This window comes from Lissotriton vulgaris, chromosome 7 (assembly GCF_964263255.1).
Source record: "Lissotriton vulgaris chromosome 7, aLisVul1.2, whole genome shotgun sequence".
Taxonomy (NCBI): Eukaryota; Metazoa; Chordata; class Amphibia; order Caudata; family Salamandridae; genus Lissotriton; species Lissotriton vulgaris.
In genome coordinates this window covers 1,687,469,341-1,687,496,251 of record NC_141695.1, presented here as the reverse complement: position 1 = coordinate 1,687,496,251, position 26,911 = coordinate 1,687,469,341, and the positions used below count along the sequence as shown (strand labels likewise).

The 26,911-nt window shown below is 43.6% G+C and overlaps 1 pseudogene; it reads right to left on the bottom strand.

Moving 5' to 3' along the window:
* Positions 1-12,525: 12,525 nt before the first annotated feature.
* Positions 12,526-26,911, bottom strand: part of LOC147706319 (uncharacterized) — a 35,135-nt pseudogene continuing 20,749 nt past the window's right edge.

Below are 26,911 nucleotides of genomic sequence, written 5' to 3'. Positions count from 1 at the left end.
CTGTGACAGGGCTTGGGCGTGTCCCGCGGCCGCACCTGCAATTACCTAGGGATGCTGGCTCCGCTGGGGGGTCATCCATGAGGCTGTCTGGTATGGGAGGGGTTCCAGTGTCAGCATTACATGGGTCAGCTTCCCAGGTTCACTGATAAGCATATATTGGTGTTGCCATGAATTGGTGGGTCTTCCTTCTGTTTTCCCTAATCCATCGTGGCAGCCGTTCAATGTTTTTCTATGAAAAGTAACATTGGCGTCATCTGAGTTTGGATGCCTTCCACCGGTGGTCTGACCCCTGAGTGACCGCTACTCGCTTCGCGTCTTAACCGCGGATCGGTACAACCCCGTTTGAGCAGCTGTAAATATTACGCAAAGGCTGCACGTTTCTAGACTACAGGCTGGTTTTTGTTGCGTTTTTGGCAGTGCACCGAGGTTAGACAGAGGGCAGAACTTACCTGTGAAGTGGCCCAAGATGCCCTACTTTCCAGTGCAAGTGCACCGTATGCAGTTAATGTCATTCTGGTTGTCTGGCTGGCTGTCACCTACCATATGTGCAATGTTTTCATTTAGAGACCCAGTGCATGAATAGAATATAATCAGATTTTCCTCGACTTGCCTTGTCCTGAGGAGGTCTGAAATCACTGTAGGCCAAAACACGTCGACATGCGTTGAAGGAGTCCGATAGTAATAGATTAGGTAAGAATTATGAGGATTAGCAGACTTTGAGAATAACTTTTTCATCTGGATAAAGAACTACTTTTAGGTGGATTGCTCAATAAAGGTCTGGGACAATCACCCTACCCATGCGGAAAAATACAGGAAGCCAAAAGGAAATGTATTTACTATATCATGATTTGTTTGTCTGCTTTGTATATTTGTTTTGTATTATCTAAATGGAGATGAGTTGGAACAATATATATTCTGTTGATAATATGTCTGCCAATAATTTACATGTGATTAAACACTGATGACCAGTCAGAATTACGGCATCATTGCTGAAAAGTAAAAATCCCTCTTTTTCCACGGTTTTCTTTTTTTGAATTTTGACTCTCAGGATCCGAGGGGTTATATGGGCAAAGCCTCTATGTTAGGTGTATGACTCTTTCCGTAAGACCAGGAGGTGTTTCATTTGTCCTGGGTCATCACATTCTAAGGTTTTGTTACACGTGATCTCCATGATGGCCGGGTCCAGGAGCTGTAACCTATTTCCAGTTTTTTAGACACAAAGGGCCAGGAACCGCTTCCTGCGGTATACTGTGTTTTGGGAAAAATCTTGAGAAGTTGAGATGCTCATGCCTTGATATTGATGGAGACTATGTTTCTTTGCTTAAAAAATAATTTCCATGCTTGTTGATGACAAAGGAAGAATACAATCGCCTAGTGGCGTCTCCCAGATGCCTATTTCCATCTGGTTCTTATCCAATGGGCTCTTTGAAATTCCCGGGGCAGTACGAATTTTCGGGCAGTGAGTCCTGGAAATATGGAAATATGGAAGTTAAGAACACCATCATGTCCATGCTTTCTGGGTGTCCTTCTATCATGGAAAAGCAGAACGTGTCCTGGCAGCTTCTGTCTTCCAGCACCATGACATTGTTTTTGGAAGAACCAATGATCCTGCTCCCATTCAATGGTGGACACAATTTTCAGCGCCACCTGTTGTGGCCTGTCCTCTGTGGACTGTAGGCAATGTCGGGACAGATTGAGCGGATGCCAGCCGCTGTCTTAGTAGTAGTCCCTTCCACTGTGGCTATGGAGAGCCAGAAGATTGAAAGTTCTTTCAGCATGGCCTCCATAGTTGATACCATTGGTGAGGCATCATGCTTAGTCTGCAGTATGGGAATTCTCCCCACTACCCCCTTGGTAAAAAGTAGTTGTCACACCTTCTTGGATAAGGTTCACAGTTTGTTAGCGAGGCACAAATATTCAGTTGAAAGCAATGCACAAAAATGTTCGACTGGGATACTGTGTTCATTGGGTGGGGCCTGGAGAGATGGATAGACACGTTGAGAAGGAAGGAGAAAAGGGCCCTTGGGCATGCATGTGAGTGGTGGGGTACAGTATGACATTTCTGCTCCCACCTTGACAGCTGCTGGGGTAGCTTTGTCGCTCTTAAGAATCGCAACCTAAATGTGGGCCAGATTGTGGCGAGAGAGGCTTAGGCAGTGTGTCTGGCAGTCTTTGGCCATTACAGCCATGCGTTAGAGGCGATGACACTAACCCTTGGCCCCTGGCTCTGGTTGTGGTGTGGATGTGACTGTCCTGTCCAGCAGATAAGAGTGGGTGGGGCCTCTTCCTGGACTTACATGTCTTGAGTTCCATGGCCCTGTCACTGGTAGCTGTTAAGATCAGGCAGAGCTGGGAGGGTGCTGCCCACCATATCAACATCTCACAGCAGGGGTAAGGAATTGAAGCCAGCAGGCGGTGGGGACATTTGAGACTTACTGGGGTATAAAAGTATTTTGCTGGGCCGGTCTTGGTGTTCTGGGCCCATTAGCAACACTGAATGCTGCGATGCACTGTAGCCCTCCTTGGACTGACTGCCGTTAGTGTAATGCATGATGAAGTGGGGTCCGGTCACAGTGAAGCCCAAGAGTACCCTCCTTGAGTGCTCTGAGCTTTAAGGAATGCATATCTGTGATCCATCTCCATCTCTGATGTCCTCAAACACACCAGAGCCTCTCAGGATGACCAGGTTAGGGAGCTCTACAGGGCCGCTGCCATCTTCCTGGGCTCATTCCTCCACCACCCCATGATCAGCCCTTAGATTACAGTCAAAAGTCTGAATAATAGTCAAAATGTCAAGCAAAAGTCCCACATCCTAAATAATTTTAAATGCATTGCCCCAAAACAGAGAGGTGCCTAAATTAAGTTAACACCCTGTGGCTCAGTTTTCACTACAAAAATATTTGTATCCTGATGTAACATGGCTTGTGGGTGCTTGGGGAAACAAGTTAATACTGTACAACAGAAGGTCGGGTGGGTCTGCAGCTATTTCTGGTAATGATTTATGAAATTGACCCATGGATTTGGGGGGGTCGATAAGCTACAATACCCAAAAGGGAGAGCGTGGGTGAGAATCCTATTGAGAACTGGAGCTTCTCACAGTCAAGCAAAGGGCTTCCAGAGGTTCGGGAAATTAGGTGATTTTTACAGATGATAGCAATTCCTCCTCCTTTGCCTGAATTCCTGTCCAGCCTTTGCAATGCCTTGGTCAAAGCCCGCATTCTTCCAAGTCTCCGTGAGGAATAAAACATCAGGGCATTCATCCATTAAAAGCATAAACAGCTCTGTTGCATGTTTAGGCAAGCAGTACTATACTCTAATCCATAGTTCTTCAATCTGTGGGGTGCCCCCCCCCCCCCCCTGGGGGGCCGCGACACCGTCTCAGGGGTGGCGCGCACTCTGCACTAAAATCTCACCTTTGTCCTCTAACAAACGGCAGAGTGGAGCTGCAGGGGCCCTAAGAATGGGTGAAAGCCATCAAATCCTCATTAACAAGAAAAAGGTCTTTTAACCCCTTCACTGCTGCGGCTATTCCGCCGCAGTGCTAAGGGGGCGGGGCGGCCGCGCGGCGGCCGCATGCTGGTGACGGAACCGGTCCGTCACCAGCCTCGGTTGAGCTGTGCTCATGACGGAGCGGTTCCGTCATGGCCCGCCCCGCTCAATAGAACGTCCAGCGCAGGCGCGGAATTCGCGCCGCGCAGGCGTTCCGAGCGGGCCATGACGGAACCGCTCCGTCATCAGCACAGCGCACCCGCAGCTGATGACGGAGCAGTTCCGTCATCAGCATCGAACCGGTAAAAGACATGTGAAATACTCTGTGTGCGCTGGGAAGCTGTCTCATCAGGCTGCCACACACTGGGTTGGGGGGGGGGACTATCCTGGTTAATTCTTACAGCTGAAATGCTTTAGCTGCAGTGGGAGGCAAGGAGCCCCCTTTGCTAAAACTGAAAGCAACTATTTCATAACAGAGGAGACTCCTTGCCTCACACTGCAGATGAAATAAATGTATGTTACTTGCTTTCAGTTTTAGCAGGGAGACGGCTTCCTTCCTCCCACTGCAGCTGAAGTATTTCAGCTCTCAGAATTTAACCCCGTCCAGGGAGGGACAGCTCTTCCCAGAAAGGCGACAATGTGCATTTTAAATTACACCAGCAGGAGCAATGATCACAGGGCTAAAAGGGTTTTAAGTTGCCAAAAGACAAATCCCAGTCAGGTGTTTAAACAGCCTGCACATTGCTTCTCTTGACACTAAATATGAGTTATAAAGAAGTATGTATTCATTTATGTTACTTTTCTGTCTTTATTCCCTTTTATTATCAGTCATATCATTCAAGCAGCCCTAAAACACATTTTGAAAAGTGCTCTCTATTTATATTTGCTGTTCAGGGTATGCACAGATAAGTGCTAAAAATAGATCTTTAGGTGACTGCTTATTTTTGTACCACGTGGGACATCAAATTAATTAGCTGGCAACCCTAATCATAAAACTGGAATTTTGTTGCAAGATCAGCCCAGTATTTATTTCCTCCACCCTCGATCCCTGGTTAATGTCCTAATTGCAATAGCAATAGTTTAACATATCTGAAACCCTACGCTGCCGTCAATAGCATGCTGAGTTACTGCAAGTGTCTGGGAATGCACCCTGCATTCAGACAACTTGCTCCTCATGCTCGCCCTTCACTTTCATGCTCACCCTGCACTCACAGCGATCACAATTTCCTGACACTAACCCCCATGCACTCACACCATTCACCCTGCACTCAGTGATTACTCTGCTCTCACAATGCACTTGCGCTGTTTTCCCTGAACCTCAACCTGCAGCCACACACGCACACTACCAACCCTGAACTCATGTGACACTTCACTCACCTGTCCCCCTCACTGCTCAAACTGCAATCTCGCTTAAACAAGCCCATCACTAACAATGCATTCATTAGTCCTACTCTGCACTAACATGCACACCCAAATTCATATGGCCACCTCACCCTGCAGTCACTCCACTTACCCTACTCTCACACTGTTGCATACCTCACTGTGCACTCACATGAGCACTCCTACCACCCTCACAGCACAGAGGGTTAATGTGCCTGCTACAAAGAAGGTGTACCATGCAGATCAAAGAACCGAGGGGCATATGTTCAAGGAAGTTGAGGAGTGAGGCGTTAGCAGTCATGGGTTAATGCCTTTCTCCGCCACTTCAGAAAAAGAAGGCTGAACCATATTTGCAACAATTTCCCCTGCGCTGTCGCTACACTTAGCAGTGTAGCGCCAACGTAGACACCATTGCACCATAGTGCAAGGGTGTCTGGGTGCAGGGAAAAGATTGTTTATGTACAGGAGGGGGACCTTCCTGTACATAAACAATCTTTAAATGTCATTTGTCCCACTTACATGTGTGCTGCTTAATGCAGCACACACAGAAATCACAAAATAGATTTTTTTTTAAACATTACAAATACAAGGCATTTTGCTTTTTCCCTGTGTGCTGCACAAGGCAGCAGACATGGATGAAGCAAACATGCGGAGAAATAATGCATTTCTCGTAGTTTCGCCAGCTTAAGACCAGGTTTTCCCTGTTCTTAATTTTAACACTGCCTCACTTTTACGCTGCCCTGGTAAATAGGGCAGCGTAAAAGTGAGGCAGTGTTAAAATCAGTGCCTGTTGCAGTGGAACGCCCACCGCAACAACCACTGCCCACCCTTTCATGCTAAGCATAGCATGAAAGGGGGCCTTATTTACAAGGCAGCATTAAGCCAAGTTAAGTGGCTTAATTCTGCCTTGTAAATACGGCAATGCCCCTATCACCACAAAGTCGTAAAAAGTGACGGTGTGGTGTCTATAGGGGCTTGTACATATGCCCTGAGTATGATGAAACTATGAGTAGCACTATAAAAAAATTATATGTTTGGCAGGAAGGTGCTATAGAGAGATGAGGTGCATTGTTGGGGAGTGGTAGTGAGGGAATTCATGGAGGAGGAAACACTCATTGTTTTGAACATTATTTGCCGGATATGGCCCGGGATATGTGGGTGACGGTCGATTATGTAGTGTACCAGATTCCAGAAATTTCTGTCAGGTGGTGGGGGGGCCCGACATTTACAAAAATTCAGCTCGGGGGGCTCAACCTTCAAAAGTTTGAAGGACTCTGCTCTAACCCATCTTGGTCAATAGAGTTCTCTCACAGGAGTTTTCGATCCGTGACTCATCAGATGCGATGCCCGAATCCAGGGATGGCACTGGAGCAATTCTCATGAACAGCGTATTGCCCTTCATGCGGATGATGTCCTCCTGTACATGGCGGATTCCAGCTGCACAGCCCCTGCTGTCTATGGATTCTAGAACTCTTTGGGGAGGCATCCGGTCTGAGGCTTAATCCACATAAATAAGTTCTGGTCCCCCTTCATACCTCGAGGAAATGCATAGACTGGCAGTCGAACATTCCTGTTAGGCGTCTCAGTTTTTGATACCTGGGGATCTGGGTGGCACTACATTTGGAGCTGGCCTTGTCCCTGAACCTGATTCCATTGATAACAAAAGGCCAAAACAGATCTGCAGAAGTTGCAGTCCCTTCCATTAAACCCGAAGGGGAATATGGCTTTAAACAAAATGATGATACTCCCACGCTTGCTTTATGTACTGCAAAACCTCCCGCTCCATCTGCCACGCTAATGTTCCCACTCTCTTGACTAACTGACAACATTGTTCCTGTGGGGCAGTTCCAGACCAAGGGTGGCACTGACGGGGAATGTGAATGTCCAACCTCTTCCTCTACTATATAGCAACATGTCTCCTGGTAATCAATGACTTATTCAATGGGGGATGGTCGGACCCGGCATACCAACAAGAAATAGAAAGTCTGGGGTTCTCAAAGCTTCAAGCTACGCTTTATGGAGCACCAATCTGGCAAAGTATCCCAACGGTGACGGAATCGGTCCTCTTGGCTTGGTGGTCAGTGTTGTGTTATCTCCAATGGGACACCAAACTCACATTCCAGACACCGCTGTGGTGGGGTATGTGGACCTGGGATGTAGGGACACAGGAGGGGTTCCAAAAGTGGGACTTTATTGGAATTTCACAAATGGGAAGATATTTGGTCGGGAGGGCATATATGGACTTTTCAAGACCTGCAGGGTCTATACTCCCTCAACACCAATCAGTTGTATAAATAGCTGCAGCTCCGACATGCTATCACTCCTCTCATCCCCACTGGCACCACACCACCACAATTCAGCCCCCTGGAGGACAAAATCATCAAGGGAACCTTGGGGATGGACGGAGTGTCCCAGATTTACAGGTCCATTACACTCTAGACCAGTTACGGTACCAGTGGGAGAGATGGGTGGGCCCCTTGGAGGACAAGAATTGGAGGGACGCCCTCATTGCTCCCAAACGTTTACCAAATGAGCTAGTATTAGTCTGAATAAGCTTGACTATCTTCGCTGTGCATATCTCACACCTACCAAGCTATACTGGGCAGGACGCCTGCAGAGTCCAAGTTGTCCATGATGCACAAGCTCGCCTGAATACATTTATCACATGACATGGTCCTGCAAGGTTATACAGAAAGAAGGGGGATGGGAGCACACCTCCCAGCACAGTTTGCCCCTTTGCATCCTGGTAAATGCAGTTCAATTTACATGCTTAATTAAAGTTTTGCAGAGTGTTTCACCAAAGTTGCTGCAGGTTAGTGCTGTTAATCTCTAGACACATGTGTTTCTGGATTTTATCCTTCATCAGTAGAGATAAATGTAAATTCATCTGCGTTTTGCTGAGAAAGCTGCCACAATCCTCTCAGGTTCATCACCACCCCCTTTTCTGAATCGGTTTTGGCCACTATAGGTGTGGCAGGGTATGCTCAGACATGAGTCCCTTTCTCACTGCACCATCAGGATTCAAGCAAGCCGGGCCGAAGAAGGCTGAAATGCCAGAAACCGGTCCCCGGTAGCTTGTCTCCTTTCTGGTGAAGAATTGGCATGGTAGTTTAGTCTGCCCTGTTCCCATGATGCACTGGGCCAGGGACAGACTGATTTGCAAATAGCCAGGTTCTACGCTGGGATGGTGCAGTGAGATAAATAACGGTGATGGATCAAGCCCTGATCTTTGGACTGGGTAAGAGTGGTCTGCTTAATTCAGACACTCTGTTCATCACCACCCCCTTTTCTGAATCGGTTTTGGCCACTATAGGTGTGGCAGGGTATACTCAGACATGAGTCCCTTTCTCACTGCACCATCAGGATTCAAGCAAGCCGGGCCGAAGAAGGCTGAAATGCCAGAAACCGGTCCCCGGTAGCTTGTCTCCTTTCTGGTGAAGAATTGGCTTGGTAGTTTAGTCTGCCCTGTTCCCATGATGCACTGGGCCAGGGACAGACTGATTTGCATATAGCCAGGTTCTGAGCTGGGATGGTGCAGTGAGATAAATAACGGTGATGGATCAAGCCCTGATCTTTGGACTGGGTAAGAGTGGTCTGCTTAATTCAGACACTCTGTTCATCACCACCCCCTTTTCTGAATCGGTTTTGGCCACTATAGGTGTGGCAGGGTATACTCAGACATGAGTCCCTTTCTCACTGCACCATCAGGATTCAAGCAAGCCGGGCCGAAGAAGGCTGAAATGCCAGAAACCGGTCCCCGGTAGCTTGTCTCCTTTCTGGTGAAGAATTGGCTTGGTAGTTTAGTCTGCCCTGTTCCCATGATGCACTGGGCCAGGGACAGACTGATTTGCATATAGCCAGGTTCTGAGCTGGGATGGTGCAGTGAGATAAATAACGGTGATGGATCAAGCCCTGATCTTTGGACTGGGTAAGAGTGGTCTGCTTAATTCAGACACTCTGTTCATCACCACCCCCTTTTCTGAATCTGTACCTCTCCCTGGCGCACAGGTGCATCTCCAAGAGCTCGTCAGCTCAGTGGCTCAAGGGAGCCTTTTTAAACAGAAGGGGGATGGGAGCACACTGCTTCACCTCCCAGCACAGTTCGCCCCTTTGCATCCTGGTGAATGCAGTTCAATTTAAATGCTTACTTGAAAGTTTGCAGAGTGTTTCAACAAAGTTGGTGGAGGTTAGTGCTATTAATCTCACATGTGTTTCTATATGTTATCCTTCATCAGTAGAGATAAAACAAAATTCATCTGGGGTTTGCTGAGAAAGCTGCCACATTCCTCTCAGGTCTCTGTACCTCTCCCTCGCGCACAGCACTAACACACACACACACACACACACACACACACACGCACACACACACACACACGCGCGCAAACACACCCACATATTAGACATGTGCTCAATCTTCTCCATTAAGGGCAGAGATTGTTAAAGCTCTTTTGCAGCAGACCCTGTCAGTAAATACTGATGTGAAGGGGTGCATAGAGCCACCTCTGAAGGACAGCAACATTGTGAAAACATCAAAATGCAAATAAAGACATTATGTGCAGCTAAACATCCACCCACGTTCTGGTGTTGCATAATTCAGCACTTGTTTGGCAGCCGTTGATTAATTTCACGGGTGAAGCTTCCTGGCAGCTGGCAGAAGAGAACCAGCGGAGGGATTTGTTCTGTTTTTCCTCTGTGAATGCTGGACTTGTCAACGTCTCCTGCTTTCTGTCTGTTCTTGGCTCTGACTGATATGAACCAAGAATGGTACCTGGGCCGTATCACAAAACATTTTTGACAGTTGCAATTTCAAGCACTTGGTGGTAAAGTTAATGCAGTGCTGCTCCAAACACCTTTTTCTACTGTTTTATGAAAACTGGATTCTAGAGGTGGTAATTTGCGTTGATTTTGTGTTGCTGTACTTTTGTGCTGCTTTAATGAAATGTGATTTGGTTGAGTTTTACTGATGTTGTGCTGTGTTCTCTTTGGGCTGTTTTCTAGTGCTCAGCCCTGTTATGTTTTAATTGTTTTGGTTGTATCACTTTGTGTACGTAATTACAAGGGTCGGACTGTGGCAGAAAATCGACCTTGGCACTAAAATAAAAGCCCCTCCCATTACTGGATTTGATTGCTGAAAGCATAGCCCATGTTTTTTCAAAATATGTCATATATGAATTTGCAAAGACACACTGTATAAGTTTTTTTGCAAAGTATGGAACACTGAATTAGTTTGAGCTTGCTGCAGACAATGCTTGTATCAATATCAGGGAAATCAACAGTATAAACCTGCCCAACAGTTCATAAAACAGGCCCGCTCACAGCCAAATATTGGCCCACACACTGACCTAGCAGCCCAGCCCTTCAGGCACTGCCTGATGGCCCTGTAGGCCTGACCAACCCTAGTTATTGCGCTATGGTTGGCTGTTTGGACATGCCAACAAATGCTATTGTATTTCCAGCCAAAAGCAGCACTTACCTTGAAAGTTCCTGTGACAAGCACCTGTTTACCAAAAAGACTTAGGTGCTCCAGTTCTAAAATAAATTAATACGCCTGTCAACACAAAACTGTGACAAAGACAGTTTTTAGGTCAAGCCTAGGCAGCGTGCATGAGCTGTCTGTAAGACCTGATGTTATCTGTATATGGAGGGTTCACTCCTATGTTGCTCTTGTTTCCTGGATCCTTATTGGTTGGTGCTCCCAAAACATCAAGCCCGTTTTCTGGCAAGGAGCACCAGCCAAATACAGTTTACTTATGCTACTAGGTGTTTAGAAGTTTTGTTTAAGACTACTTCTTCTTTGGTGCCAGTGATATTATATCACCATGACGCCAAGCCTACTGCCCGCTTTCATAAATGTATTTGTATAATCATGGCGCCAACTAGTCAGTCTGCCATGAGCAAAAATGTAATATGCAAGGGTGCCAAGCTTCATATTGTAGCACGGTACCCTCTTCGTATAAGCATGGCTCCCACTTCAAGCGCTGCCATGCACATAAATTGGATATGCAAGGGTGGAACACTTCCAGTTGTAGCACAGCACCCGCTTGCATGTTTTTATTATTATTTATTTCACCATGGCGCCTGCTTTAAGGGCTGCCATGCACATAAATTTAGCATGCACGTTTAGCTTCATGTTGTAGCACAGCACCTGCTTTCATCATTATTTCTATAAAATCAGGGAATCCAGGCCTCTGAGGGTGGGCCCGCTGCCAATTTTTTCTTGCAGGTTAGTGCAGCAGTCTGGAGCCAGTAGCACGCTGCCCAGCTTGGGAGCCGCAGCCAGACGCTCAGGGAGCAGGGCGAAAGCAGAAGACTCACCTGCAAAAGCACCCCAGATAACCACAGTCCAGGAACACCGTCAGAGGTAAGAGTGCAGCTCTGAGCATAGGGGCAGTACGGGCGTAGGAGCAGAGGTACTGCAGAAGGGGTGCAGGCACCAGCTAATTTATGAGGCTTACACTGCGGCTTCTACTCCTACAAGGGCCCGGTACCGCCTGCCCTCGCTCCTTTTACCAGTAGCAGTCGGTGGTGGGAGTAGCTGCCGGGCGGTGACGTTGGGGTGGGGGGTACTAATCTATGGATTACCGAGGATTACAGGTAAGTAAACATATAAAGAAATAAAACGAATTTCGTTGTGCGCATTGCATCGCATTTGGGGATGCAGTGAGCGCAACAAAATTCGTCACTGTCACCGCCTGGCAGCTACTTCCACCACCGACCGCTACTTTCCTTTACACTATCAGGCATGGTGCCTTCTGGTTCATGTAGGCGCAATGTAAGGCTGAGTGCATGTCCCCTCTACGGTCCCCCTGCCGGACGCCATGGAGAGGGGGAGGCGGTCACTTTAAACAATTTAAAGCTATCGCAAATAATCCTCCTCCAATTCTGGAATCTTGGGAGCACGTGTATTTATCCTTGTTTTATTTTAATATCGCCTGCTTTCATGTGTTTATTTGCATTACCATGCGCATAAATGTATTATGCATGGGCGCCCCGCTTCATGTTGTATCACGGTGCCCGCTTGCATGTTTTTGTAATGGTTCTGGGTGGATGGCCATATAGATCCCCTGAGAAGACTGTAACAAGCAACTTGTGGAAGGAGTTCGAACCAAGATCCTTTATTGCTTAACAACAGCGCTTTCAAACATAAGACTCCTCTGCAAAAAGCCTCTCATCTGTCTCTTCGAATGCATTGTCAGAACTGCAGTTTTTTGGCCAATACTTTTGGAAAGTGAACAACACAAAGTACCCAAACCACAGTTACTCAATACCTTTTTTTGATACAGGGTAAGAAACCAATTTATTGTCGCTCCCTAGACACCATTATTTTGTGTCAATCATTTTGTATTTTTTATATTTTCAAAGAATTGCTGACAGAAAAAGACAGTGATTGCAAATATTTACAAGGCTAAACAAACTTTAAATTTTGTTAAAGTTTATTTAGCCTTGTAAATATTTGCAATCAATGTCTTTTTCTGTCAGCAATTCTTTGAAAATATAAAAAATACAAAATGATTGACACAAAATAATGGTGTCTAGGGAAGCGACAATAAATTGGTTTCTTACCCTGTATCAAAAAAACGTATTGAGTAACTGTGGTTTGGGTACTTTGTGTTGTTCACTATTGGTATTAGGTCTAGCCCTCACCACATAAAGGACCTAACCCCTTTTGTTCCCAATATTTTTGGGAAGGCATTTGTGAACATCTGGCTGAAAGAAATACAGATCCGCAGTGTTTGATGGCTTTGGGGATGCACAGAAAGCCTTTTCAGTCGCACTGTTTGTAGTTGTACATGTAGTGTCCATGTTGTAAGGCAAGACTTTATTTCTCTTGAAACTTGTCGCACTTGTGCTTTGTTCCCTTCCAATCACAGCCTGACTGTCCTCGTCACACTGTCCCAGCCCTTCCTTTAACATTGATGCCCTCTGAAGAATGATGAATGTTAGCATTCACACCTTGAACCTCTCCCACCATGCACTAGGTGGGCACTTGTCTTTTGTTTGTATTTGACTACAAAGAAACATGCTGCCCATAAAAACAGTTTCAGGGATGTGGCTGTGTTTTGTGTCCATTACTGATGCTCCATCAGTCTTCTAGCCAGCAAACTGACAAGTGGGTGCGATGTGATCAGTATCTTTCAGCCCAATTCAATTTTTGTCAAAAATACTCTGATTAATGAAGCATTCCAAGAACATCTGGCTTCTGTCTTCAGCTTCCATGTTACAAGATGGCGAGGTGCTAGGCTGCACAACTCCCTGGTCAGACTACATTCTGCGGAAACTGAATTTTTGAGCAACATTTTTTCTTCTACAAAATACATCTTTTCAAGTTCATCACGATTCTGTGGCTCGCAGTTGTTTGCTTTGCCAGAATTGTGCTTTTTGTCATCATGCTTAGATTGTTCCCTATTCCTGAGAGACTAGTTTTTCATTGTAGAGGCGCCACTTCTGAGCCGTGTTTGGGTGCCGGGTGCCATGGCTCTTTAGTGGTGGCCACTGGAGATTTCCAACACAAAGTGCACCGCTGTTGATGCCTTGATTCACTGAAGCACTTTTCTCCTTTTCTGTCTGAGCCATGGAGAATGGGTGGAAGCTGGTGCAGTCATGAGAAGCTTCCACTGGTTTCCTTTGCAACCGGAAAGGGCAATCCAGTGGAGAGGAAATCTCATTCGCCGTGAACTTAAAATAGTCAGAAAGTTGCGAGAACGCGCTGTCCAATGAGCTCATGGAGGAGCCTGAAGGGGATGTCCCTGGAGAAGACAAACCAGAGCAGGTATTCCTCAAGTAAATATCTAGTCCCAATAGGGAAGGTGGCAAAAGCTGATTTGAAAGGCCCTTTACCTCCTCAACTTGCTGGATGCCGCCTCCCTTATTTACATCAATACCCAATGTCAAACTGAGGTCAAAGGTTTTTGCCCCTCCGCTTGCAAAGAATGGAGCTGTTTAAGGTAGCCCCCTTCTGTGTGAGACTTCACTCCTTTACCGCTGGGTTTGGGGGCAGCACGACGCACTGTTCAAGGGAGCACAATGTACGGGTGAGTGCATCTCCCCTGCGCAGTCTCCCCGCCGGACACCATGGAGAAGGGGAGGCGGTCACTGCCCACAGTTAGTAGCCATGGCAGACAATCCTCCTCCAATCCTGGGATCTCGTGAGAGAATGTGTATTTATCCTTGTTTTATTTCAATATCATTCCTTAGTTTTTTGCTTCACAGTTCTTTTATGTTTCTCCACCTTAAGCCAACCAAATCACTATTCAATTTAGGCAATAGCACTACCATGTATATTTGTTGGTCTCTGCCCATAGGACCTTTGTTTTCAATTATCTGTCAATCTTAGCCAATAGGATCCCTCCTTCTGTATAGCTTTTCCCCTCAGTCCATAGGTATCAATGCGTGTGTCAATGGGATGCCTGCTCTTGCTTCTATCCTTCTCTACCCATATGATCCCTGCCCTCGCATATCTGCCCTCCTGCACCCAAACGATCACTGCGCTGTTATATTAGTTTGATGCTGCTCATTGGATCACTACAGTCATATATCAGCCCTCCACAATCAGCAGTATGCAAAGCACTTGTAAATTTGTCCTCCACTCTCTGTGGGATTCCTGCACTTGAATATTTGTCCTCATCAGTGCAACAGATCATTGTGCATGCTTGTCTTTCCTTGCTTCTCATAAAATGTCTGTTATTAGACCTATAGTTGAAATACATATAAAGTTAAAGGCAAAAACCACTAACCACTTGCCCAATTATAGTGGCCCGCATCAGAGAACCAAGGTTTATTTCCAGGCCTATTTCAATGGAAAGAACCATAAGGGTGGTTGGTAATAATAACCATAGCTGGTGAATATCTGTACAGGGGTGTGGAATTTTGTATCACCCAACATCCAAGAAAGCACATGTTTATTTTCATCACTGGACAACCCCCCTCTGCATGGCAAACCCTTTGACAAAATTAGTGTCCCTAGTTATAAGATAAGCTTGTATGTATGAATATATGATTCATTAATGCAAAAGCTTCCCTTTCAGGGAGGGTGTCAAGTAAATTATTTGACCTAAGCTTGCATTTTTATGTTAATATAGCCATGGGTTTAGTTTACAGTTCCTGTAAAAGCTTATAATATAAAGTCACATGCACTTTTTCATTAAATAAGCACTCCACGGCAAACCAAAACATATAAATTAAAACATAATTTATAACAAATAGCTTTTACAAATGGGAGACCTATTGCATTGCAAATGCTTGTTTAACCTATTAGTCCCTGTCCTTACTTTACATGATATGACTCCTGCGGTTTGTCACAACCCTCTCATCACCTACCTTGTCCAGATGAAGAAGACTGGAGAAAGTGCTCCCGCCCTTCAACTTGGGATTGGGTCAAGAGATGAACTAGAGGGAGGGGCCTGGGGGATTCTTGAGGGGCCCTCTGGTGTGAGAGCCATTAATACCCTACATATTCTATTGCTTTTAAGATCAGACTGTTTAGAAATGTCTGAAGCCCTTTGAAATTCACAGAATCACTTCCATTTTGAACTAGAGTCTCTGCTGCTTGAAATCCCCCTTAGTGGATGAACTTGGGCCCGGATTTACTAACATTTGACTCAACAAAACGCACCACAGCAAGACAACTTGCTGCAATGCGTTGCATCAAATCGAGAGAGCAGGAATTCATCTTATTTTCTAAGATATGGTGCATCCCTGCTCTCTTTCTGTGCTGGTGCACTGAGTGCTGTCTCACACCAATGCAGGCACCCTTGCGCCTAGGGTGCCTGCATTACAGGTATTATTGTTTAGCGCAGGAAGGTACACAGTCCAGCACAAAAACAATGCTCAGAAGCATTTTTCTCTTTCTATGTGTGAAGCAGAATGCAGCACAAGTCAAAAAGGAAATAACAAAGGGAAATAAACATGCATAGTCTGTTGGGATGGTGTGGCATTTTGACACATTCCCTGGTTTACTCCCCTTAGTAAATCTGGGAAGGGCCCAAATGTCATGGGTGGATGTATGGTAACCCCCACACTTTAATAGTAAAATTTACAAATGGGAAGAGCTAACTAATTCATGTTTGGTGTCTCTGTAATCACAATTTAAAATCATTTAGAAAGTTGGCATTTTTCTTGCCTTGGCCATTTGGTGCCTGCACCCTGCCTCTGGGCCACATGATTGGGTGTAGCTGACAGATGGGCTTTGTGTATTTCTCCTAGACAGCCACACAATGGGGAGCTGAGGTGTGACTGCATGAACCTTCACTGCCAGGATGGGAAGGCAGAGCTGGGCACAGCCCTACTTGCACTCGAATAGGCTGTGTCTTGTCTCCACACAAAGGGCTGCATAGCCCCTATAGTTAGTCTAGAGCTGCCAGGAGAGGGAAGGCAGGATGCCTGTGGACTTCCTAAAGAAACCTCTAGAAGTTTCTCCCACTTCAAAGGAAGACCCAGGTAAAAATATTAGACAGCAGGGCTTCAGTACACTTCTGGACCTGTGAATACTCTGCCAGGAAAAAGGACTGTTTTGTTGCTGAAAAGACGGCCACTCTGCTGGACTGCTGCTCTGATGGACTGCTATGCTGACCTGCTTCATCTGTTTAACCCAGGACCCCAAAATGAGTCCAAGGGCTAGATGTCTGGCCTCCTGACTAGAGCCTCAGGGACAGAAGGCTACAACAACCTTGAACCCAGCATCAGGACTTTACCATCTCTGAGTCTTACCCTGCCTAGTGGTGACACCCCAGTCCTGGTTTATTGGAAGTGGGCCTACAGGTGCTCTACCAGCCCATCTGTGGACCCAGCAGAACGGACGCATCTCTTCTGCTGTGCAGCATAGGTTCACTCATAGCAACTCCTGAGCTCCTCACAACAGACAAATCGCCTCAACAGCGCCGTGCATCCTCGACACCAGGCTGAGCATTGAAAGCCCTTATAGGCGGGATCCTCGATGACAATGCAGGACCTTGCCTGACTTCTTTGCAGCACCTGGGAATTGATTCAGCTGCGCAATGCATCCTAGTGCAGGGCCTCGCAACAACCCACAACCAGGATTTAAGGTACTCTTGTTCAGTGGGCCTAACTTGGTCCCTTTAGCCGGCCTTCACTCCATCAGAGTCGGCCTGAACTTTTGACTTTGTTCTGGTCCGGCATGATCAGAGAGCCAAATTTGGCACTTTGTACTTTTTGGTGCTATTTTCACTTAAATCTTTAAAATTGTATATCTTCGGTTTAGTTGATTGGATGTTTCTCATTTTAGGTCTTGTTTTATTGATTAGAATTTACTCTATTTTTCTAATTTAGTGTGGTATTTTCCTTTTGTTGTGTTTTCACTTTATTACTGTTTGAAGTGTTGCATACATACTTTACATATTGCCTCTAAGGTAAGCCTGACTGATCTGTGCCAAACTAATACAGGGTTGAACACAGGTTAGTTTTGGGTTTGCTTGTGACTCACCATGACAAGAAAGATGTGGTTGCGGCTTGAGGTTCCCCCGCCCTGAACTTTGCAATGTCAAACAGTGTGGGTGGCAAGATCTTGGTATGAATGGCTCAGAACTTGAGGATTTCTCCTTTTCTTTAGAGAGGAGCTCAAATGAGGTCACATCAAGGGTCCAGGACCTTTGGGGCACCTCTTGCGGGTCAGGAACTCACCCCAGTAGATGCCAACATTGCTCAGGCAGGTCAAGTTGCAGGTCAAGGCAGCAGGTCAGCTAGGCAGCTGAAGGGAGCCTCTGGAGCTTGCTATGTCACTGTAGCGTAAAACAGGAGGTCAGCCTGCTGGACCTTGGAGTCACTACAAGGGTGCAGGTCCAGTCTTCCTTCTCCTTCTCAGCAAGCAAGCAGGGCAGCAGGCCCGAAAGCAACAGAGTAGCAGAGTGGAAGAGTGGCACTCTTTCTGTCAACAAAGCAGTACCATAGTCCTTCTTCTGTATCATCTACAGGTCCAGAAGTGTAGTGAAGAATTGGGCCTGATGGTCCAATATTTATATCTTGTGCCCACTAAGTAGGAGAAGTTTCTAGAGAATTCTCTCTGAAGCCCTTGAAGATTCCTGCTTCCCCTACCCTGGCTCTAAACTGGGTGCATGAACAATGCAGTGGTGACAAGTCCTTTGTGTGAAGGCAGGGCATAGCCTTTTTAGTTGCAACTGGGGCTGTGCCTAGATACGAACCCCCATCCTGCCAGTTGAAGGCCCAAATTGGGACACCTAATTCCTCTAGTTGTGGCTGTCTGGGAGGAATAAGCAAAGTCCATCTGTTAACTACACCCAGTCATGTGATCCAGGAACAGGCTGCAGGCATCAGATATCTATGGCAGGAAAATGACAAATTTCTAAAAGTGCTATTTTCAAAACGGTAACTTAAAATCAGACTTTACCATTAAAAAGATTTTTATTTGCGATTTTCAGACATCCAAGAAAGCCATTCGTATCTGTTCCCAATTGCAAGTTAACACTTATTGAATGCATTAAGGTAAGACAACAGCATCCTATGGGAGAGGTAGACCTCACATTAGTGAAAAACAAATTTATGAAATTTTCACTGACAGGATATGTACAACCTAAACGTACATGTCCAACTTTTTAAATACACCACACCATGCCCTCTGGCTGTGTAGGAACTGCCCTGTGGTGATTTAGGTGTATTTAAAAGGGAGTTTTGAGCCTGGCAAAAAGTTATCTTGCATGAGACTTGTTTAAGGGGCTACTTAAGTGGGTGGCACAATTAGTGCTGCAGGCCTTCTAGTAGCATTTAATGTGCAGGCCCTGGGTACAGTACTGCTTTACCAGGGGATTAAACGTAAATGAAGTGTTCTAATTAGGTGTAAGCCAATGTTCCCATGTTTAAAGGAGAGAACACAAGCACTTTAGCACTTGTTAGCAGAGTACTAAAAACCACCAAAAATGGGTTGTGAAAACAAGAGGGTGAAGGCAAAAAATTGGGGATGACCATGCAGAAAGGGTTAAGTCCAAGAGTGACATTTTACAAAATTCACAAAATTTCATACCATGTGGTTTTGTCACATTTTTAATCAATCATAGAAGCCTGGTTTCAGCAAAAAGAAATCTAGCTGCAGGTAAATGCCTAGCTGAGTGGCATTTTTTTCTTTGAGGAGATTGCCTGTCTGTATCACACATGAGGGCATACCCTTGCTTGAAAATTTCATTTAAGTTGCTGGCAGAATTGCATTCAAGAGATTTGAATAATTTTACTAGTTTTTTTAATTATGCTTAAAAAATCAGCTATTTCACAGATGCCTAGTGCACAGGTACATGCACATTAGGGGGTAAGAAGGAGGAAGGGTAAGGAATTTTATAAGAGGAAGATCATGGTTGGGTTGATTACAGTATTGTGTGCATGCTGACTGTCAGATGCGTCAATGCCAGTAAAATAGCTTAGTGGGATTAGCACCCATTGCTTTTCTCTTTGCAAGCATAGGCCACCGAGCTCAGGTAATCAAGGGAAGACTAGGAAGCTTTGAACTGAAGGGATAAGCTATCAGTCATGCAGCGGGGGGAGTACCCAAAATACCTCAATTAGTTAATAGAAAAGGGTGGCAATTTCCTTTGTATGCGGTAGTGCCTGTAGCATACTTTCTACATTACTGTTCCAGCATACTGGCTGGGTGCTTTAAGTAGGCTGGGTTAATACTCATGCAGCCCTACACACTATGAGCATGTGAAATCCAGTTGTGCCTATGAAGCACCAATGTTCAGTTAGAAGGTGACGTGGTGATTAGAAGGTGGCGTGGTGAGGAAAGAATCAGCACACAAGATGGCCTGCACATCAGCGTTATAAACATAGTTTGCCTTTAGAGATATCATCAAGGAATGTGGGGACTAGCCATGAACTGGCCCTAAATCATAATGCTCTGTGCAATTTGCTTGTGACAAGTTATGAGCTAGTACAGCTGATTCCTGTGTTAGCTGCTGAGATTAACAAGTCACCTACAGCTCAACCGTTCCAATGACAGTAAAAAAGTGTTAGGTGAAGAGTTCCTGATGGAGAGATCTTTATGTAAACTGCAGGTTGTAGGTTCCCATTCAGAAAAGATCAACTAAGTCTTCTGAGGTTGCTTGTTTCCGGTCCAGGGAAGACATGGCTTGGCAGTTCGGGCTGGACTGTTCCCATGAGGCACAGGGTCAGACTGATTTGCATATGGCCATGTCTGAACTGGGGTGGTGGAGTGAGCTAAAGAATGATGATGGATTAAACCCAGATCAGTTGACTGGGGGTGAGTGGTTGATTTGCTCCAACGCTCGTCCATCATCGCCTTTGGTATCGCTTTGTTTGCCCTAAGTTGGCAGGGTATGCCCAGACGTGTGTTCCTTGCTCACATTGCCTCTGGATTCAAGCTAGCCTGGCTGGTGGTGGCTGATTAGCCAGAAACCGGTCCCAGGATGCTCGTTTCCGGTCCAGGGAAGACATGGCTTGGAAGTTTGGGCTGTACTGTTCCCATGAGGCACAGGGTCAGACTGATTTGCATATGGCCATGTCTGAACTGGGGTAGTGCAGTGACTAAAGAATGATGATGGATTAAACCCTGATCACTTGATTGGGGGTGAGTGTTTGATTTGCTCCAACGCTCTGTCCATCATCCCCTTTGGTATCGCTTTGTTCGCCCTAAGTTGGCAAGGTATGCCCAGACATGGATCCCTTGCTCACTTTGCCACTGGATTCAAGCTAGCCTGGCTGATGACGGCTGATTAGCCAGAGACTGGTCCCTGGATGCTTGTTTCCGGTCCAGGGACGACATGGCTTGGCAGTTCGGGCTGGACTGTTCCCATGAGACACAGGGTCAGACTGATTTGCATATGTCATATGGCCATGTCTGAACTGGGGTGGTGGAGTGAGCTAAAGAATGATGATGGATTAAACCCAGATCAGTTGACTGGGGGTGAGTGTTTGCTTTGCTCCAATGCTCCGTCCATCATTCCCTTTGGTACATCATTGAAAACTAAGCAACAAACACATCAATTTAACAATCTATGAGGCAAAAAAGTTATCCATCTGTTCTGCTACCAATAATAACTATTTTCTTCCACACTTTAAAGGTTTAAAATACATCAATAATCAACTTCCTTAAGCAAAATTGCAACCAACATGAAAATTATTAGTTTGAAATCTGTGTTTCAAATGTATGACTTTTGATTATCTTCGACAGCATGAACCAACATTTTTTGAAACATACATCTAAGATTTTATTATTGATTTTTATATTTTTCAGATCTACTTCCTACATTGAAAATTAGAAAATCTACCACCAATTTCCTTTGAAGTCTACAGATAGAAATGCTCAACTGAAGTAAAACCTTCATATTAAAAGCTAAAGATAAACACATTTCATGTAAAAAAAAACAGTTACATTTTTTTCTCCTTCAAACACAAAAATAATCTCTTAGAGGCATATGTATGAACACAAGGTTTTACGAGTCCTCAATAGCGGTTTTTAGCAAATCGCTATTAAGGACTCACAAAATGCAATGTATGTAGGAATTGCAATAATGATTGTGATTCCTTAATATTCTGTAATTGCAAATCACAAATTGCGATTCACAATTAAGGAATACCTTGCGATTCATTCCTATGGGTCTAGAGGCGCATAGGAATGAATGGGAAGACATTCTCAATTTTCGAGTACCCATTGGGTACTCGCAAATTGCGAATGCAATTTCAAGGGTTCAAGGGTGTCATAACAACACACTGTTGCACCCCTGAAATATGTATTTATGCACATGTGGCGTACATACACGCCTTAAGGGCATGTATGCATGTCACATGCCACTTAAAAAAATGCGAAAAAGTGCATTTTTAAAAAAAATCGCAAATTACCACCAACTTGAAGTTGGGGGTAATTTGCAATTTCTTAGGGTAAAATTGCACAACTTGGGGGCTTCCTGCATTGGATTTAAGGAATCACAATTTGCGATTCGATAAATGCATTTGCAAAATAGGGAATCGCAAATTTTGCAAGGGCCTTTAGGAATGATACATCCTAAAAGGTTTGTTCCTGTTCGCAAACGGGCCGATTCTGAGAATTGGCCCGTTTGCGAATGGGAATTAGGCTTCATACATATGCCCCTTAAATCCCTTCACAAAAAGACTTTCAACAGGACGCCATTGATAAAATAACCTCTTTTCCTTTTCACAGGAGAAGTAAAATCGTTTTTAGCCATTATAAATCATATATTCTCTTCTCAGATTCTAGCAAATAACATGTTTTCTTTCAAAAGCAGAGCAGGAAAATCAATAATCGTTTTTTTTTATAGAATAATGGTATTATAATAGACTTTACTATAACCTATTTCAAACATACATTTTTCTTTTAGAACAAGAAGATCGAAAATGGAAGACAACCTAAATAGATGTTCTCCAAAATGGACAATAAACTAATAAAATATGGTAGGTACCTCTATTGTAAGGAGAGACCTACTGAGCCCAGGAGTTATTGAAGGTGTGTGGAGTACTTCTCAACCTACTGCTTATGCAGAGCTGTTACACATGGTGACATAGGTGAAAGAACAACTGTGCATAAGCACTCTCCCTCTGCAGCAGAGTTGCAAGCATGTGGAAATGTACAGCATATCAAAACACTAGGTGGCTCCTCCAATGAACCATGTGGCTCAATATTAAGTGAGGTAGAGTAGAACATCTCCATGAATGTTGCCAGTGGCATATCCACAATTACAATTAAAGAAGAATGTCGCAAGGTCAAAAACAGGCACGTAATCCTTAACTATCAACTCCTCATGTGCACTCTGACATTATCAATCCCCCAGAATTAACATTATCTTTCAAATATGAACCTTTTCTTCTTTATGACAACCAATACCTTCATGAACATACTCTTATCTTTGCAACGCTTCATAACATAGTTACATAAGAAACAGTGAAATATGGATGATGAGTATCACCTTTAAATCCATATGTCATCCATTCACCCATATTTACACATAACATGATAACATGAATCACACAACTATCTCATTCATTTATGGTTTACTCCCTGACAAGCAATCCCTAACCTATAATGGATTTTTCTTAGATATAAAATCCAAACCAGTAAGTTATGGTCCTAGGAAAATAACATTTGCTTTTGTATTACAAATGATTAACACTATTGTTAAACTATACCCACATTCAAGGATACGTTCAGACATATTGGAAAAAAATCTATCAAAACATCTTTAGTGGAAGATTACAGGTTGAATAGTAAACTGCAATTTGAACTTAGAAAATGAACAGCTTCAGGTTTGGTACCTCCTGAATGTGTGAGTGACTTCAATACAGTAATATTGCAATCAGAATTTTTTACACACAATAAGGAAAAATTGGTCCCCCGCCTAAATTATTTTGAAGATACATAGATTGGCTATATAAGCAAGTCGAATCACAGGAGAAAGTCACACTTTCCAATTGAATGGTGGAACTTCTACTCGACCTGCTTAGAAGGAGGTGCAAAAGCAAATAATGCCACTGATGTTTTGCATAACTAATTCAACAGAGCATTAGCAAACTTCCTTTGAACCTCTATCATTTCCTGGAAAATTTTAATAAGGGACAACGTTTTTGGGAAATGAGGCAGGCACAATCTTTAGCAGGTTGTTTGAAACCTCGAGTTTAAAAACAAAGTAAAGAAATGCCAGAATGTACTGTGACAAAAATTATGAGAGGCTCAGACTACCTGGAAAACATTGCTTGCATTATGCACTATTAAACCTGCTAAGTTTTACCATGCATTACTCTCCTGTTTTTAAAGAAACTCCTAATTAATTTGGCATTTTTTTTAAATGGTCCATTAAAAAAAAACCAACTCAACGTCCTACCTGGGGAAGCCTTCTTTTTTAAACTATTAGTTATATTTTTAATGATCCAGTCACAACAGTCCATGGTAATTCCAAAGTCCAGTTAACGTAAACACTGTCTGAACTCCTAATCCATCGTCATTGTATAAAAAAAGAAACATCCATCAAAGAAAACTTGAAATTCTTTTTGAAAGGTTTATTGAAAATGATGTTCCGTAAGCCAAAAATAAAAAATAAATGATATCCCTCATAAGTTTCTGCTGGCGTCTCAACATTGAAAATAACACAATAGTGAAAAAAATTACTTCTATTTTTGAAATTCAGGTTTAACAATAAGTATTTTCAATTTGAAGATCCTTCTTTTTAAACCTAATATTTTAAAAAAAATACACCCTGATATACACATATAAGTGCAATGTATATAGGGATGACAAAAGTGTTAAAAGTGACATATAATAATTGAAAAAAACATTTTACTATTAGCTACTTCCCTCCTTCTCACCTCATAATAAAGTTCCTAACAAATGAATTGATAGTAAAAATTACGCCAATCTTACCTAACTATAGCTCCTCTGTGCTTGTGATATAAACCATGATGCACCACCAACTGTAGAAACAGATGCACAAGCAAGAATGTAACCTTGAAAAGTAAACAATTATCCAGGACAATTCTCCCCTTGAAAAGAATAGTAAAGCATGGTAAAAAGTTTTAAAAAGAGAATGAAATGTCTTAAATTATTACATTAATTTAATTCCCAGACAATTTGTTTCATGAATTTATTTATTTATAATTTGATAATATATTTGAAAGTTTTGTATGCTAATAAAAATGTGTTTTAATAAAGAAATTAAACACATTTCACAATTTTTCATTGTTTTAAGATTATTTATTACAATTTCCTGTTTTTCCTAATCATGTTATCCACTTTTATGCATTACTTATACTTAATAAATAATAGCCATGTAATCATATTAATACTTGATCATTAATACATTTCCCCATCCTAAACCCCTATATCGCTTGCATCCTGTGTTTAAAACATATTATATATTAATCATTAAAGTATTTAATCAATACGTGCAATTATATTTAAAATTCTTGTAAATAATACCCGAACATTAATAGGCAATACCTGGGTATTAACACACACCTTCAAATAATAACCCTATGTCCTCAGCATCCCGTAACTACAACTCATTATACATTATTATTTGATGTAGTTAATCCATACATTTAATAATATATTAATCATTTTTCATTAATATATATGTAAGCATAATTTATATTTGAGCATTTCAACTTCCCCACCCAAACCCCCTATATCCCTTGCCTCCCTGACTAAAATCTACCATACAGTATTCTTCAAATTGTTGAATCAATACATGTGATAATGTTTTACATTTTTGAATTTACTACCCAAGTATTTACCTTGGTAATACTTGACATCCCCAAGTAATAACCCCAGGTACCCAGCATCACGTGCCTACAACTCATCATGCAATACTATTCAATGTATTAAATAAATTAATGTATTATTATATTAACTGATTATCATTAATACCGGAGTATTAATAGTTAATGCCTGAGTATCCATAGTCAATTCCTGAGTATTAATACACTGCCCCACCCAATACCCCTATGTCTCTTGAATCTCATGCTGCTCAAAACTAATTATACATTATTATGTAATTAATATATACATTTAATACTATATTCCATTTTTATAAATAATACCCACATATAAATAGTTAATACCCGAGCATTAATACATTTCCCAACCTAATACCCCTAAATCCATTGTATCTTGTGCTTAAAACCTATTCAACATTATTATTTAGTGGATTTAAGGAAAAGATTTAATATTATATTACATTTTTATAATCAACAAAAAAGTTTGAATTGTTGATACCCGAGTAGTAATACCCTTCCCCACCGAATTCCCCTATATCCTTTGCATCCAGTGCGTAACAGGTATCATACAATAATTTTTTTTAGAATTATTTTATCATCAAATGCAGTAAGAAATGAAACATAAACTGCCTAATACGACTAGGCAGTCTGCGCAGCATTGGCGTTCGGGAGAGCTCAGCCAAGCTGGCGGCATCCCAACCACTGCATTTGGAGTTCACTACCAGGCTGGAAGTCTGCCAGTGGTGGTCTTTGGGTGGCATCATGCTTTGGCTCACAGAGAGAGCCTGAAGGCAATGCCGCCACCCTGCAGCACCTGCACTGGCTTGCGTGCACTGTTGCCATGCACCGTGTCGTGCATGGCTCACAGTGCGGGCACAACAGTGCAGACATCGGGGGGCACAATGTGCGCCCTCAGCCATAATGCCCAATGGGCTAAATTGCCCAGGGGCCCTTTCTCTGCCTTTCCGCTGACCTCCACATGGCGGGGTTCCCGCCATAAGAAGGTTAGCGGAAAGGCAGGTTGTAACCAGCATGGCTGTTTAGGCATTACCCACCTCCATGGCCCGCTACTTACCCCACAGTGGGATCTAAGATCCTGCCAGTCTCATGGCGGTCTGACTGCCATGCTGAGGAGGCAGTGGTTGGACCACCACCAATGGTATGGAGGTCTTGGGACCACCGCACTCGTAATCAGTCGCTATGTAAAAATTAAACCCAAAATGTATTTCTAAACTGATTAAAATTACTTACAATATTTATCAACATGCATGATTAAGGCATGCGTGGTAAACGAGTATGTGGTAAAGACACATGCATGGTAAAGTCTGCGTGGTAAACACAATTCATGGTAAAGATTGTGTGGCAAAGGTTGTTTCCCCCTTCCAATAGATGGCACAGACATATTAATGACCCATATTAATGACCCAGTGCAGACAACCCTAATCAGTGACTACTTGGTGATCTTGAGCTCATGCACCACCATCCCATTACACAAATCATAAGCATGAGTGGAAGAAGCTCTTTTGGCTTTGTGTACTTTATAGCCAATCTAGTATTGAATAATTACTGCCACTTTGGGCTATAGCAGGCCCTGGTCCCTTCCATCATTGAGAGAGACACCCAAGCATCTCTGACTGCTAACTTTGTGTGACCTGCACTGTTATGACCAGGGATATTGTTTTCTATAGTTTGGGACATTCTTAACCCTAGTAGCACAATAGCCCAACTCTCTTTTGCAGAAATCGATTGGACGTTTTTGACTAGTGTGTACTAATTACTGGAACATAGGTCCCCATTAGGATGACGGGCGGACTTTGTCCGCCCGCCATCCCATCGGAAAAAG